Below are 17534 nucleotides of genomic sequence, written 5' to 3'. Positions count from 1 at the left end.
ATGGAAATTAAGCGTTTCCGGACACATGTCCACATAACATCTTTTTTTCTTCGTGTGTGAGGAATGTTTCTGAAAGTTTGGCCGTACCTTTTTGTAACACCCTGTATAGCACTCCCCGGCACGTTGGAGATGGAGTCGCAAGAAGGCGACAAGCGCACGACGGACCGCGCGCAGTGGGCATAAGCAGCATCAGCCGAGAAGAACAAATTTTGGAGGACGCCGGGTCGGCACTGTGACGTCGCGGCTGCAGCCGGGCGTTTGGAGCGGTAGTCCTGCTGGTGGGCTAATCGGAGCTCTCAGAACGTCTGCGGCGCGCCTGGAGGCAGGTCGTTAGGCCGCCCATTCACCTGCAGCGAGTCGTCACTGGAGCGAGGACACCTCACAGGTAAGTTCCGTGTCAAAGCGCCCGGCCATTACGCCTCATTAGGCGGCGTACGCCACTTGCTCCGGACCTTTGTCGCAACGAGGCTAGGCGAACACTTCGCAAACAATATTGTTGTAACGAACCGTGCGAGTTTCACTTGAGTGAATCACGGAAATATGTCTGATGTTGACACGGTGATTGAGTTGAGAAGTTCTAGGGACGATATGGTATGACACTCGATCCTGCTGCGGTTCGCATTTCGGATAATTTTCCAGTTATTTTAAACCGTCTAGGTCGGTTCTTCTTTAGAAACAATTATTTCTTCTTTGTAGTTTACGTGGATTTTACACGTGGGAACAGCAGCTAGTGGATGAGTGTAACCTTATACAGTCTACTCGCTCTCATTCCTCGCTTCACCGTTTGACATATCGCCCACTTTCACTAACTTTGTGCGAGTCGACACGTAATATCTCTCTCGTTCTTTTTTTACTTCTAATAATTCTGGTTTTAGGAGTCAACGTGTGATGCCACACGTAAGTTCCGCGACCAGAAGCCTTTCCTGTGATCGCCTAGTCATGGTAACGAAAGATGGGTAGCGAAATGTGTAAATTTTGCTCTGTGCTTTTTAATAATCTCTTCGAAATGTGGTCCACGACCTGTACAAAATTTTCAAGTGACGTCATTTTTCCTTTATTTGGCTGTAATTATTAGACGAAATTCTGCAAGATTCCCACACTAAACTGATTTCAGCGTCTATGGTCATGTTACAGTGATCAATACACATAGATAACTCGTTTTTCTGTCTTGGTGGCCTGAAAATGGGCATAGACACCGAAATCATCTGATTGTGGGAGACTATAAACTTTCGCTCAAAAAAAGGAAAATGAGATCACTTAATAACTTTGGTATAAGTGTTCTCGTACTTTGAATGCCTGTGTTTGCAGTATGAGGCTGAGACCCAAGTCGGAGGACAGAAAGTCAATATATTTCTAAGTAGATCTGAGAAACCGCATAAAAATAACTTTTCTCCGAGCCTGACCAGCCTCAGTGCGTATGCGTTAAGTTATGTGAGCAAGTTGAACACGTAAGATAAAATTACTTATGTTGTGGGTTATAAGTATGGTTATTAGAGGAATTACCTTGTTGTGTCAGATGGGTTCAGTTGAATAATTTTTTAGAAGAAGAAATTTACGACTTCTCACCCCATTGACCACTTCAAAGCCGACCTAGGAAGTTGAAGGAACCATCTCGGCATTGGACTGAATGATACACAGAATGCACGGAAAACCAGCATCTACATACCCAGACGGAGATGTGTCATCCGGTTCTACCGACAGCGAATCACTCCGCTCGGTAACTTTGACGTTCACCTGAAATGATTAAGGGAAAGCTTGAGAAATATAAATCTGGGTAACTGGACGGTGATCAGAATCAAGCTCTGCCCGAATACCACTCCGGCCTCTTTATCACCGTGCTAATTTTTGAGACGTTGAAATAGACTCTATAGACAATCGATCGTAAACGCAGCCGTATTCACAACCCGGGTGACATCGTTTTTATAGACATTAGGCCTTGGACCAGGCGTATTTCTGTGCCTAGCGTTTCACTCCCGCTGCGGGACACGTCTTCACAGGTAACGAAGACGCACTTACAAGGGAAGGCCTGACAAGGCCAACCGATTTGGTGCTCATATTTGGCGGTTCGCTTGTATACAATCTAAAATGAAAGACTGAAAGATATTTTGGCTAAGCCCCCCCCCCGTCTCCCTCGTTTTTGTGGGGACTAGCCCTCAAGTTCATGATGCGTAGTTGATTCAAAATTGTCGAGCTCGATATACAGGGTGTTACAAAAAGATACGGCCAAACTTTCAGGAAACATCTCTCACACACAAAGAAAGAAAATATGTTATGTGGACATGTGTCTGGAAACTCTTACTTTCCGTGTTAGAGCTCATTCTATTACTTCTCTTCAAATCACATTAATCATGGAATGGAAACACACAGCAACAGAACGTACCTGCGTGACTTCAAACACTTTGTTACAGGAAATGTTCAAAATGTCCTCCGTTAGCGAGGATACATGCATCCACCCTCCGTCGCATGGAATCCCTGATGCGGTGATGCAGCCCTGGAGAATGGCGTATTGTATCACAGCCGTCTACAATACGAGCACGAAGAGTCTCTACATTTGGTACCGGGGTTGCGTAGACGAGAGCTTTCAAATGCCCCCATAAATGAAAGTCAAGAGGATTGAGGGCAGGAGAGCGTGGAGGTCATGGAATTGGTCCGCCCCTACCAATCCGTCGGTCACCGAATCTGTTGTTGAGAAGCGTACGAACACTTCGACTGAAATGTGCAGGAGCTCAATCGTGCATGGACCACATGTTGTGTCGTACTTGTAAAGGCACATGTTCTAGCAGCACAGGTAGAGTATCCCGTATGAAATCATGGCGGTGAATCGAGGAAGTACAGTACATACAGACGAAACTAAAATGAGCTCTAACATCGAAATTAAGCGTTTCCGGACACATGTCCACATAACATCTTTTCTTTATTTGTGTGTGAAGAATGTTTCCTGAAAGTTTGGCCGTACCTTTTTGTAACACCCTGTATGATTGAGAACTGAGAATGTTTCATCATCATATATGTGGTCCGCAAACGTTCACTTTCCTATAAATCGAGCAAAAAAACTTTTTTCACTGCTGCTTATGTACCTACCAATAATGTAAATACTTTGCAACGAAAACATCGCTGGCTGGAGAAACTTCGATTCCCGCATGCATTTCTTTCTTCGTTCATATTTTTTCTGTTCTGAAATTTGTAGTAATAGGAGGTTCAAATGGCTCTGAGCACTATGGGACGTAACAGCTGAGGTCATCACTCCCATAGAACTTACAACTACTTAAATCTAACTAACCTAAGGACATCACACACATCCACGCCCGAGGCAGGATTCGAACCTGCGATCGTAGCGGTCTCGTGATTCCAGACTGAAGAGCCTAGAACCGCTCCGCCAATAGGAGGGAAGTAAATCAGTATGGAATAATAACAAGGTAGGCAGTAAAACTTGACAAACGACTTGGACTAGTGAAAAATTGGAAGTTTAATTCTGGTCACTGTACAATGGCTCTTTCTCACACTCTGTTGTATGACCTCAATTTCTTTTGAACATCCAGATTGGTGGTACTTGTCATATAAACATTTGAAAAGAAACGTACACGCCGCACCAAGAACTTCTAATTAACGCTATCTTCGCGCAATCACATCGTTTCTGTCGAAGATTTGGGGGGAAACAGACTTGGTTTGAATTTAAAAACAATTATTTTCAGGGAATTAACTTTGATGGTTAGCACGCATGCGATAACATTGCTTGAAAAGTCGCTGCTGAAAGTTGATCGTGAATTATGCTAGGAATAGTTATCCCACCCGCGCTGTTGGGCTATTACCGCTAGTCTTCCAGGAGCAGACTGAAATTTTGAAGCCTCAAAAGGAAGTTTTTAAATTGGCTGACACACAGGTGAGTTGTTTGTCGGTATTATTTCTACCGTGCGAGTCGGCTGATCCTCGACATCCGTGAACGAGCGATGATTCATGACAGTATTAGTTTGTCCAACCCAGGAATCGAATATCAGACAAAAATTGTTATCAGCAACGTATGGTTCCAAAATGTTCTCAAGATATGTTTTGTAAATTTAATTTGTCAATTTACCGGATATGGAGCAAGTGAGGCAAACAATTTTGAACGAGTCAGTTAAACGGTTGACCCATGTATACCACGAGGACCAAATTAATCTTTAGTTCCTTAAAAGTATAGCAGAACTTGGGCAACAATTTTCCAGACGCTACGATGGAATACTGCGCTATGTACGAATGCGTTATTTTGTGTATACTACCAACTGCGACAAGGATTGTTTATCTATCTTACGCAAAAACGTTCGAACGCTCGCCCTCGCAGCACACTTACTCGGAATTTTTTTCATACAGTGAGGCTCAAAGTTTCTAGTTCTTTAGTAATCCGAGTCGTTTGAGAAGCTTATTTGTCTACCTTCTATTATTCCACGTTGAAATACTTACCTTATTAACGCTCCTATACTTAGCAATTTAGGAACGGAAAAAATACAAACGAGTAAAAGAATACATAGGGGAATCGAACAGAAGTTCTCTGTTCCCCTTTGCCTTGGTTGCTACACCAGCGGCACTTTCGTTGCACGTACGTTAAGTGGCAGCCAAAAAGATTTTCTTTCCTCCATTTCTAGGAATATATACGTTTGAGGACCACATACATGATGAATAATGCTTTCTTTTCAGTTATTTATCCATCTCGTCAATTACGAGTCGATTGCACTCCATCAGCTTTAATGGTAGTTTTGTCAGAAAAGGGAGTGGGGGAAGGGGGGGAGGGGAGGGTTGAGCCAAAATATCTTAGATTCTTTCATTTTAGGTTGTATACAACTATCTGCCAAATATAAGCCGAATGGGTTGGCCGTGTCTGAGGCGTTCCCCTTGTTAGTTAATTTTCATACGAAAACTTGTTTATCTGAGTGGAATTTCCGAGCTTTTTACTGGTGACCGCGCAACGGCTCAGTTCTTATGACAGCTACAAGCTCCTTAACACGTGTCGGAGCGACTCCGCGACCTCTGGCAGCTGTCGGATGAGAACTTGGCGCTGCTAGGTGCTAACAAAGAGCAGAATATGCAAAACAGATAATGGGGAAAGTGAGTGTAGTACTTACGATAAGAAGAAAAGATTAGCGCAAGATGATACAGGGTGGTGGACAGCATCAAACCAGTCGAAAGGCTGATGACCTAGAAAGAAAACTACATTACTTCCTTTGTATTCCACGCAGAAAAGATGTCATCAAGTGCATGAAGACATGCGCTTGTCTCCGCGTCCTCTAGAAATTTTGGAATGTATTTCCGCAGGATGTGAACCAGAAACTTGTGTAGTCATTCGTTCTTGCCGACTCCTACTATTGCTACGTAAATGAACACGGCGCGAATACCGAAAACTATAGACTACAGTTGTTTGTGTGCTTTACGTCTGCAACATCAACCTGTATGACAAAGTCATTGTCTCATACGCTCGGTTAGGATGGTTGTGGCTAGATTAGACACGCTTCGTCGGTTTCTCAAGGTGCGCGAGCCTCATTATCTCGCCTCAAACATCAGGTACGAATCATGTCATTATAATAGCGACAGAGATCTAACTTTTCTAGTATTCTGGTTATAGTCATAGATTCCAGCGGTTGGAACGAGCTACCATACCCTCTACAAAAGCGTCAGCATCATTTTGCAGTTAAGAAAATACTGAAACATTCCTTTAATCATTTTCGTAATTTAATACTGAAACATTCCTTTAATCATTTTCGTAATTTCTGTCCTAAAAATTAACGCAATGACCATTTCTCCTTGTTTAGCAGTAGAGCAGTCACCTGTTACTTTCAGTTACTCTTTCTTTTTCCCGTTTAAGTGATTTCTCCAAGCTTTGTTTTCCTACTTTGTTCTATACTTGAGTTTTGCTGTTTCTCGCCTGTTATTCGTCCTTTCCCACTTCCGTTACTGCCAGGGCCCACGGTTCAAATCTACCCTTTAGAGTATCTCTGTTATGCAGCTCCCCCACGGAAATATAAACTTCTGTTATTTTTGCTGTAGTTGTCACTGTTTCTACTCCTCTTGTAACTACTGTTTTTAAATTTTAGATTCCATACTAAATATAAGAGGTACTGTAATACAAGTTGTATAATGCATGTAACAATAAAATATGCAAAATTTCTGGCTACATTTAAGAGTTGATGTTATGGGTAAATAAATCCTCACACATCTAAAGTATTCCTAACACGCATGGTGCGCGGGAAGAGCGGTCATGTAAGAGGGAACTTCTATAATTTTATCACCATGATCATTACCTGAGATGTGTGCTGGAGGAAGCAACACGCTTGTTAACGAGTTTTGAAGTGGATGTTCTCGGAATTTTATCAGTAAGCTTTTATAAGGGCCTCGACGTCGTGTTTCCACTGTCTCTTACTGGAGTTCGCAGAACATTTCTGTGAAGTTCTTGAACTGAATGAACGAACCCGACGTTAATTGTGCAGCTCTTCTTTGAATATTTTCTCTCTCTTACTTTAATACAACCTGACAGGTGGTGTAGGCCGACGAATCTACCGAAGCGTCCGTCGGACGAATGTTTTGTAAGCCCAACTGCACTTTGAAACGATAACCATATTCCTGCTGTCTTTAGACGAAATATTTTACGTTAAAATTAAAAAAAATACATGTCCATTTCAATAAAAAACAACTGAATTATTTAAACTGGCTGCTACCTGTCTGGCGTCGCTGAACTGGTAAGGTGGAACTTTAGCAACGAAATAAACTTGTCCAAGCAGATTTTTGGAGGCGATTCTTTACCGTAACGAAAGTTTGTGACCACAGATGAACTACAGAGGCTCTGTTCAATCTCGAAAACGTGAGAAATGTAACGAAAGGCCATTGCTGCTTTGTCATATTGAAATACAGGAAACCACCACTTTATGTCGTTCCTTGTGACATTTGCTGTCGTTCCTCATACGAGTTATTGACAGAAATGTAACATACCGAGTATCTGTGGAAGGACGGGGGAGAGGCGGGGGTGTAGGTGACGTGATATGTTAGTCTCACAGTGAGTGACGGAACAGTTTTAAAGATTTCACGACAAATGACTCTGGGTTCAATTGCCTCCCTTCCATGTCCCTCGCCTGCTACGCCCTTTAGTACTGGTAACAAATTGTGAACAATACTGAGCAGTATGTGTTAAACTGTTTTAGTTGCGGTAATCACCCCCTGGGGAAAATACACATCATAAAACAGCATTGATATCTGAACTGAAATATGTTTTCTTCTTTCTTTGAGAGTATTAAACGCAGTGTTCAGTAGTTGTAGGCAAGTTGGAACTGTAAGCAAGAGTGTCAGTCAAAGCATTTCACGGAGAAAGACATCCCTAGAAGTCTTGGGAACTGACTATAGACCTTCACTTCCCACAGTGGATTTGGGAGACAGGGAGAAACTTGTGACGAGTAAAGCATTTGATTCAAACTGGTGAAAGATGGACACTTGCCCCCGGCTGGAAGAGCACTGTCAGTGAAAAGCAAGCGCGTAGTTTTCTAATCTCTGACCGGCACACAAATTTAACTTGTCGCAAATGCATTGATTTTTTAAATTAAACTTTCTTAACACCAATGTAATTAAATGAATATAACATTTTGAGAATGATGTAAGTTCATGAATGTTCATGAATTTGTGGAACAAAATGGCCACCAACTGCAATTAAAGATTCATAATTAGGTGTCGCAAACAAATTAGTATTGACAGAAACCCTAATAAATGTATTACAAATTAATGTTGTTCGAGCTTGGGCACCAGATCTGGTGTTGCTGAACAGATCTTGCTTGTGCACAATGTGTGTGTGGTCAGTGAATGAAGTTATAACTGTCCGTCTAACACCACTCCCTACTCCGGATGCGCTTAGAGTATTAATTCCGGTCCAGGTGAGATCACGCGCAATAGGGGCGTAAATTAATCCACGGTGAATGTTCAGTCGTTAATTCAAATAATGACTCTGGCTGAAATGCTCTGCATCTGACTGCGGTAAAGATAGCTCATCTTCTTCCCTGCAAGTAAAATTTAAAAGTTTCACGTCCCTTAGAAATTCTAAAAAATAAAATAAAAATAACGAATTTTCGCGTACTTCCACTTACGTAAACACTTTAAACGCTCAAAGAAAACTGTTCAGCCTACTAAACTTCAAAACCAGCAATTACCGATACACTTTCAATTCAAAACTCCCAACTACAAATAAGAACGAAACGATATCTACTGTAACGAAGTTTCTTGTACTGTTAACAAAACAGCATTACACACAATGTGCTGTATTATTCTACTTCTAGAATATATTTTCACACATTTGAATATGTGACACATGCCTATACTTATGACTTTGTCACCCCACTGGGCAACATACAAGGTGTAGAGGTACAAGTGTAGATATTTCTACTGGTGACTGCGGATGGTGTACTGAACAACGTTACATAAGTATTTATGTCATTTACAGACTAATATTACGGCTACTACAAGAAGTACATTTTTATGTTCGGTAGTACCTCAAAGTACATATGGCACGAGCAAGCCGTATGCTTATTTTCCTATGCGCAGTAGGTCAGGTGTTGTAGTGCGGATGTGTTGACGCAAAATGGTTAGTCTACACTGAAAGACGTTGTCCACTTAGTGGTGCAGTTACGACCGTGCGGAAAACATCAGGTGCTAAAGCTTGTGATGTGGTTGTGGGAAGACTATTCGATGCAGAGACAAACCAAACAACAGGCTGAAGCTTGTACATATTAAGGTACAACATTTAAAAATATTTGCGTCTTTAGCCGTTACACCCGTATATCCAGGTATTATACATTCTCCTATCATCACTTGTTGTTGTTGTTGTGGTCTTCAGTCCAGAGACAGGCTTGATGCAGTCCTTCATGCTACTCTATCCCGCGCATGCTTCTTCATCTCCTAGTAACTACTGCAACTTACATCCTTCTGAATCTGCTTAGTGTATTCATCTCTTGGTCTCCCTCTACGATTTTTACCCTCCGCGCTTCCTTCCAGTACTAAACTGATGGTCCCTTGATGCTTCAGAAGGTGTCCTACCAACCAATCCCTTCTTCTAGTCAAGTTGTGCCACAAATTCCTCTGCTCCGAAATTCTATTCAGTACCTCCAAATTAGTTACGTGATCTGTCCATCTAATCTTCAGCATTATTCTGCAGCAGCACATTTCGAAAGCTTCTATTCTCTTCTTGTCTAAATTAGTTATCATCCATGTTTCGCTTCCATACATGGCTACAAATACTTTCAGAAAAGGCTTTGCGACACTTAAATCTATGCTCGATGTTAGCAATCTTCTTTTCTTCAGAAACACTTTCCTTGCCGTTGCCAGTCTACATTTTATATCCTCTCTACTTCGACCACCATCAGTTTTTTGTTTCTCAAATAGCAAAACTCATCTACTAATTTAAGTGTCTCATTTGCTAATCTAATTCCCTCAGCGTCATCTGATTTAATTCGACTACATTCCATTATCATCGTTTTCCTTTTGTTGATGTTCATCTCATATCCTCCTTTCAAGACACTGTCCATTCCGTTCAACTGCTCTTCCAGGCCCTTTGCTGTATCTGACAGAATTACTTCATCGGCAAACCTCAAAGGATTTTAATTCCTACTCCAAATTTTTCTTTTGTTTCCTCTACTGCTTGCTCCATATACAGATTGAATAACGTCGGAGATTGGCTACAACCCCGTCTCACTCCCTTCCCAACCACTGCTTCCCTTTCGTGCCCCACGACTCTTATAACTGCCATCTGGTTTCTGTAAAAATTGTAAATAGCCTTTCGCTCCCTGTATTTGACCCCTGCAACCTTCAGAATTGGAAAGAAAGTATTCCAGTCAACATTGTCAAAAGCCTTCTCTAAGTCTACAAATGCTAGAAACGTAGGTTTGCCTTTTCTTAATCTATCTTCTAAGGTAAGTCGTAGGTTCAGTATTGCCTCACGCGTTCCAACTTTTCTACGGAATCCAAACCGATCCTCCTCCTCGGCGAACTGTCCCAAGAGTGAGACTGGTAAGGTAGACGACCCAAAATATGTCCAGAACGAGCAAATATATTGTCCCGTTGTTTTCCCCAGCACATAGATCGATTGTTTATTTTGATGAATGTTGCATCAAGTATTCAGGAATCTGATTTGGAGCACTGATACGTCCCGGCCAGACAATACTGTACTTTGCCCTTCATCTGAACACATAGCAGTACAGGCGTGCATTCAAGTCTTCGAAAATCTACTTGCCGAGCTTTTGTTTTAATTTTACCCAGAGATAAAAGTCCGAGGTCTCTAGTTTGAGGATCGCGCAGGCGGTTTTGTGTTCCCAAACGATCGATCTTAGTATCTCCTAATGTTCTGCTAGGAATGTCTATAATGTCTGCGGGAAATGGGCGAGACATCCATTATGTTGTTACCACATGGCCTGCCTTATCTCCAGAGGGATATCTTCCAACATCTGCCGCATCATATCTGTTAGAAGCTGTAGATACTTGTGACTATTTAGAGGCTCACTAATAAAACAGAGACTGGTCACGCGATTTCCAAAAAGCCCGCACTACAGGTTGACAGAAAAAGGTGTTGATTCATCGCCTTCTGTCGGCCAGCGTTCTTTTTCAACTGACGAGAAATGCATATTGCCAAGACTGATTTATCCACGGTTTCTAAGCGATACTTCTCCACTAAACAAAATCTTGCATAGAAACGCCGCATCAATTCGCAGTTTTCACACCATTCGTAGAACTGCAACCAGTTTTGATACTTTCTGCTACGAAGCTTTTGATGGAGCGAAATTTGGAAAGGATGAAATGTGTTGGAATGTAGTACTGGGTGACGGTCCATTGTCTGATTCCACTCGCACATTCAGCATACTACACTCCTGGAAATTGAAATAAGAACACCGTGAATTCATTGTCCCAGGAAGGGGAAACTTTATTGACACATTCCTGGGGTCAGATACATCACATGATCACACTGACAGAACCACAGGCACATAGACACAGGCAACAGAGCATGCACAATGTCGGCACTAGTACAGTGTATATCCACCTTTCGCAGCAATGCAGGCTGCTATTCTCCCATGGAGACGATCGTAGAGATGCTGGATGTAGTCCTGTGGAACGGCTTGCCATGCCATTTCCACCTGGCGCCTCAGTTGGACCAGCGTTCGTGCTGGACGTGCAGACCGCGTGAGACGACGCTTCATCCAGTCCCAAACATGCTCAATGGGGGACAGATCCGGAGATCTTGCTGGCCAGGGTAGTTGACTTACACCTTCTAGAGCACGTTGGGTGGCACGGGATACATGCGGACGTGCATTGTCCTGTTGGAACAGCAAGTTCCCTTGCCGGTCTAGGAATGGTAGAACGATGGGTTCGATGACGGTTTGGATGTACCGTGCACTATTCAGTGTCCCCTCGACGATCACCAGTGGTGTACGGCCAGTGTAGGAGATCGCTCCCCACACCATGATGCCGGGTGTTGGCCCTGTGTGCCTCGGTCGTATGCAGTCCTGATTGTGGCGCTCACCTGCACGGCGCCAAACACGCATACGACCATCATTGGCACCAAGGCAGAAGCGACTCTCATCGCTGAAGACGACACGTCTCCATTCGTCCCTCCATTCACGCCTGTCGCGACACCACTGGAGGCGGGCTGCACGATGTTGGGGCGTGAGCGGAAGACGGCCTAACGGTGTGCGGGACCGTAGCCCAGCTTCATGGAGACGGTTGCGAATGGTCCTCGCCGATACCCCAGGAGCAACAGTGTCCCTAATTTGCTGGGAAGTGGCGGTGCGGTCCCCTACGGCACTGCGTAGGATCCTACGGTCTTGGCGTGCATCCGTGCGTCGCTGCGGTCCGGTCCCAGGTCCACGGGCACGTGCACCTTCCGCCGACCACTGGCGACAACATCGATGTACTGTGGAGACCTCACGCCCCACGCGTTGAGCAATTCGGCGGTACGTCCACCCGGCCTCCCGCATGCCCACTATACGCCCTCGCTCAAAGTCCGTCAACTGCACATACGGTTCACGTCCACGCTGTCGCGGCATGCTACCAGTGTTAAAGAATGCGATGGAGCTCCGTATGCCACGGCAAACTGGCTGACACTGACGGCGGCGGTGCACAAATGCCGCGCAGCTAGCGCCATTCGACGGCCAACACCGCGGTTCCTGGTGTGTCCGCTGTGCCGTGCGTGTGATCATTGCTTGTACAGCCCTCTCGCAGTGTCCGGAGCAAGTATGGTGGGTCTGACACACCGGTGTCAATGTGTTCTTTTGTCCATTTCCAGGAGTGTATGTTATGACGTCTGGTTTGTGTGCTACCTCTCCTAAAATGTTGTAGCATTCTCTCACAGTTGTCCTTTTTCGTTGGCGTGTTTTATTCTCCACACTTCCAATTTCTTCAATTTGTTTCATAATGTTTGACGCATCGATTTCGTTTGGATACGTTTCAGCGCACCATCGTACCGTTGATCTAGCGGCCTAGCGACACTCAACCTAAACGGAAGCCGTATTCACTTTTTTCAGAAGTGGTACACTCTAAGAAAGGCTGAATAGCTTCAAGGGCAAGATATCTGACCACCACAACCTCAGGGCACAGACTGATGGGCATCAAACGTAGAGGTGGACCACACGAACCAGTTCATACCAGAGCTGCGTTTGCTCACATTTCGGACAGTAGGACAGAAATTTGTGGAACCTGTTCTTCTGACAGAGAGCCAGTGGTTTATAGCGTTGTTACCTTTTTACTATTGGACAAGTTCCACAAGTGTTATGTCGTCGAAGTCCTCTCTGAAGGCTGTTTCCAGTGCCACAGATAATGCGCATAGCTCCATAAAAAAATACCAGTGCCATAATTTTGCAGCTACAAACGTTAAAAATTACTCACATACGTCAGAAAATATGCGACGTCGTCCGCTGTATATTAGCGAAAACTACAGCACCTTACATGTGTTCATTCTGGATATATTTTGACTGCCCTGTCTCAATTTCCTCACCCTGTATAACAGAACACATAACGAAGCCTAGCGAAATTCTTGAGTTTAAGTGTAAAATTCAAATTTAGCAATTTGTTGTTCTGTTTCCTGAAAGTAAGTGAACAGACAGCGGTTGAGAGGAATGTAAGTTGCCCAGTTCATAGAAATATCTGTAACGTACTCCCTTGGTTGAAGAGCTGCTTGTCGGTGACCTACAATGTAGGGTGTTGAACACTTTATAATGTGTCACCAGGATGGAAAAGGACTAGCAACATTAATAACATAATATGTATTTTCTATAGACTCATCAAAGGTTGCCTCGTTAACAATTTTAACAATGCTAACGGCAGCTGGTCTCTCACGCTGTGATTCATATAAATATAAACCGCATAAAACATGAAATGGAATGTGAGCATAAAAGGCACCCACTGACAGTGTCACTGCAGTATAAAAATACGAGGCATATCCGGAAAGTAAGTATCGTTTTGGAAAAAAGAAACCCTCATAAAACATTTTTTTTCTAACCAAAATTTATTTTTAGGAGAAAGAGAGGATCGCAAACTATTTTTCTACATAGTTGACAATATTGTTCAGATATCAGTCATGGCGGGAAAGCAACTTTTCTGTGCCCTCTTCATAGAAAGACGCCGCCAGTGAAGGCAGCCACTGCTGAACGACGTTTTTAGCATCGTTATCGCTGTCAAAACGTCTTAACGTCTTCCTCCAAAATGACGATGACGCTTAAGTTCAAGAACTAAGTGGTAGAAGATGCAAGATCGGGACTGTACGGCGGGTGATCGAACTGTTCCCTTTCGAAATGTTGAACAATGCTATGGGTGACACCAGCTGAATGGGGCCGTGAGTTTTGTCATAAAGCAGCAAAAGCCCTGACTGAGCATTCCACGCCGTACAGCCCCCTTCTCGCTCCTTCTTTCTGAAATTTAAGCGTGATGCTGAAGGAAGGCGCTTTGACAACAATGGCGACGCAAGAAACGATATTCAGCAATAGCTGTCCTTATCGGCGGCATATTTCAGTGAAGAGGGAATAGAAAAGTTGTTTTTATGACAAATGTCTGAACAATGGTGGAAACTATGTAGAGAAGTAGTTTCATAGATGCTCTTTCTTGTAAAAATAAATTTTGATTTGAAAATATGTTTTTAAGAGTTTTTCTCCAAAACAATACTTACCTTCCGAACTTGCCTCGTATAATGGATTGCGAAATTTTCTTCCGGCAAATTAATGCAGCAGTTACTAATTCTGTAATCGCGACTTTAATTTTCGAATTATTTATTACAGTCGTAAACTGTTGATACGTTGTGTAAAAGCCAAAAATCTGCACACCAGGAGAAATTTAGGACTGCTGACATGCTTTTGGAACTCGTAGAGTATATCTTCACAACCGCCATTGATAAGTAGTAACTAAGAATCAAAATTTGTTTGCGATTTTACAAACACAAGTAATGAATCGCGTAGCGCTCCAGCCTGCTTGATATAGAAAAGCAGTACTGGATTGGATCCGCGCGGCTGATTAACGGCTTTCATTTCATACTTCGTCCATGTTGAGTTCGATTTTAGGTGGTTTCCGGCACTCGTTTAAGCAAATCCCGTCTGGTTTCCCACATCTGCCTCGCAAACAGTTGAGTCGCATACGGAACAAAATTTAGTCGGATAACAGAAAGATGATGCAAACGACCTTGTCTCCCATCACAGGCTAAGTGACTATTTGGCGACATGAATGACAGACGGCAATAGGAATGAGGTAACTGATAAATTCTGAACAGGCGATTACCTATCATTCGCTAAGTCCAAAAAAAGCCATCAGCGTCGGAAAGCTAGAGTGTGTGCTTATCCCTTGCTCGTTACAGAAATGCGATTGTTTATGACTCTAAATACGTTGTCCTTATGTATAATATGTCATGTAAAGGCTGTTTTATAATTAATATTATAACCGACACGGACAAAAGTACAGTGTAATAAAGCAAAAACGTTGCAGTAAAGAAGAACCCGCCGTTTGCGAGGTAACTGTGAACGTGTGATTAATCGGTGTCACTGACTATAGTACGGAATAATGTCCTAGTTAGTACAAATATATTTGAAATGTAGACTTAACGATTAAGTCCTCTTTTAATTCGGGTCAAATTTCAACAGTGGCCTACTTTAGCTGTTACTATTTCAGCAAGTTACTTGTGAAAATGTAGTGTATCGTGCTTTCGCTCCTGCTGTCCCCGCATTTGTGTCCAATACTTAATTCGCCTCTGAAATGAGTGACGAAATTTTTCGAACACCCCGAATTCCTCATAATTCTTGACAAGACTGTGCAATTCCTGCTCTAGTTCTACAATCTTACCAACGGGTACGTTGTGCACTTCACTTTGGTGTCTCCAAACCAACCTTCAGGTTGACGAAAACTTTATCTTACGTTCGATCTAGTTCTACTTATTTAATCTTCGCATTAATAAATTAACAAGGCAGATTCTACAATTGTCAAATATCTCGACATTCGTTTTCAGAGTAATTATATGTCCACCACCGTCTACAGAGCCACTAAGTCGTTGTAAGTGTGCGAAGATATGTCGTTCGCGTTAGAGCGTCGTACGGGACGCAATTTTGCTTCAGTTCTCCGTCTGTAAGCTTGTCAATGCAGCAAAGCGTATGGAATTAAACATCAAACACTCCACTTTCGCTTCACCGAATCACGAGTTTTCTGGGCCACCATCACGTTCGCATCTGCACAAGCCGTGCTAACATTTGAGTAACAGCAACAGATGCTGGGGGATAAACTCTGGCGGAATGTGCCGTCACAGTGCCAACACTGCGCGACGATGGGATCAACTAGTCTGCGACCCAGACTGATGCCGGGTCAATGACGCATGTCTGCGTCCTCACTTCCATAGCGCGGCTCCCTTTGTGCTACGCCCGACAGAAAGCTACGGAGAAAATGACTGCAGTGCATCAGATAATGTAGCGGGCCGACAGCCTACATACTGGATGCTGTCATCGTTGCCATTTCCAAAACAGTGGAAATTAACTGGCTCGGCAACTGTACTTCTTGCGCAAAAAAAGCAAGTGTTTTGCACCAGTTACTTTACCATTGCTGGGAACGGACTGTAACAAATTTCAGTCTGGCGTGAAGTGTGCTACATGGTAAGGCGCGCGAATCGTTAGTATTTCAGTGGAAACGCAAAGTGTGCAGCAAGTGGAGAAAAAATATGCAAAAACACCAAAAACACAACGCATTACCATTGGCATTTAAAACAAATGTAAAACTGCCTTTTCTACAAATAACAGCTTGAGAAAAAATATCATCCATAATTTAAAGTCAACTACTAGCCCTCTGCAGAAATCTGGTGTCTACAAGATTTCATGTGACACTTGCAGTGCCTATTATAATGGTCAAACAGGACGTGCCTTTTCAATTCGCTGTAAAGAACATTTTCTGAGGAAAAACGGTTCGTGTGCCCCTAATTCTTCTTTTGCAGATCACCTGTTAATCACAGGGCACTCCCCTAAAGGGGTTGAGAAGTTGGAAATTTTGCATATTGAAAAAAAAGGGCGTAAACTTGATATTTTGGAGGAGCTGGAAATTTTCAAGCATTTACTTTCGAATGACGGACTTTTTCTCAACGAGCAAGTGTAGTTGCGCGGAAGATGTACCAACTTATTCCTGCAGTTTCAGAGATACCTTTTCTTTCTACTTTTTACGGCTCATATACGTAAATTAAAAAAAAACCTTTTTGGTTTTGATAACGTATCTATTATAGTAAGCAGTAATGTCATTTAATGGATTATTTCGTATATGTCTTCTTTATGCATTTATTCTGGAATTTTTGTACTACAGCCAGTCTTTCATTAGTTGTATTTTATTTCATGTAGTATCCCGCTAATGCAATTACTTCATGTACACCGTGTAAGTAGGCTGTTTATGTTTTCTTATTGGCAACGTTACATAGCGCTCTGTATGAAAATCATTGGCTGTGCTGTGTGCAGTCTGTAGCTAGTTTGCATTGTTGTCTGCCATTGTAGTGTTGGGCAGCGGCAGCTGGATGTGAACAGCGCGTAGCGTTGCGCAGTTGGAGGTGAGCCGCCAGCAGTGGTGGATGTGGGGAGAGAAATGGCGGAGACTTGAAATTTGTAAGACTGGATGGCATATATATTATGATTATTAAGGTAAATACATTGTTTGTTCTCTATTAAAATCTTTCATTTGCTAACTATGCCTATCAATAGTTAGTGCCTTCAGTAGTTTGAATCTTTTATTTAGCAGGCAGTAGTGGCGCTCGCTGTATTGCAGTAGTCCGAGTAACGAAGATTTTGGTGAGGTAAGTGATTTGTGAAAGGTACGGGTTAATGTTAGTCAGGGCCATTCCTTTGTAGGGATTTCTGAAAGTCAGATTGCGTTGCGCTAAAAAAATATTGTGTGTCAGTTTAAGCACAGTCGTATATAATTTTTCAAAGGGGACGTTTCATATGTCGTAGCTTTCTGCAATAATGTCAAAACCTAAAAAAAATTCTCTGCTCATTCCAATAGTGTCATCTACCTCAAACGTACTTTAAAAATCGTGATCCCATACC

At 42.9% G+C, this 17534-nt stretch overlaps 1 protein-coding gene across 1 annotated transcript in view; it reads left to right on the top strand.

The window, feature by feature from the left end:
- Positions 1-309: 309 nt before the first annotated feature.
- LOC126148896 (organic cation transporter protein-like) overlaps positions 310-17534 on the top strand; it is a 146031-nt gene continuing 128806 nt past the window's right edge. The window contains exon 1 of the mRNA XM_049915783.1: positions 310-385. The gene's annotated coding sequence lies outside the window, so the exon portion shown is untranslated. The remainder of the gene's footprint in view (positions 386-17534) is intronic.

The sequence above is a fragment of the Schistocerca cancellata genome, chromosome 2, assembly GCF_023864275.1.
Source record: "Schistocerca cancellata isolate TAMUIC-IGC-003103 chromosome 2, iqSchCanc2.1, whole genome shotgun sequence".
Classification (NCBI taxonomy): Eukaryota; Metazoa; Arthropoda; class Insecta; order Orthoptera; family Acrididae; genus Schistocerca; species Schistocerca cancellata.
This window is presented reverse-complemented; position numbering and strand designations above follow the sequence as displayed.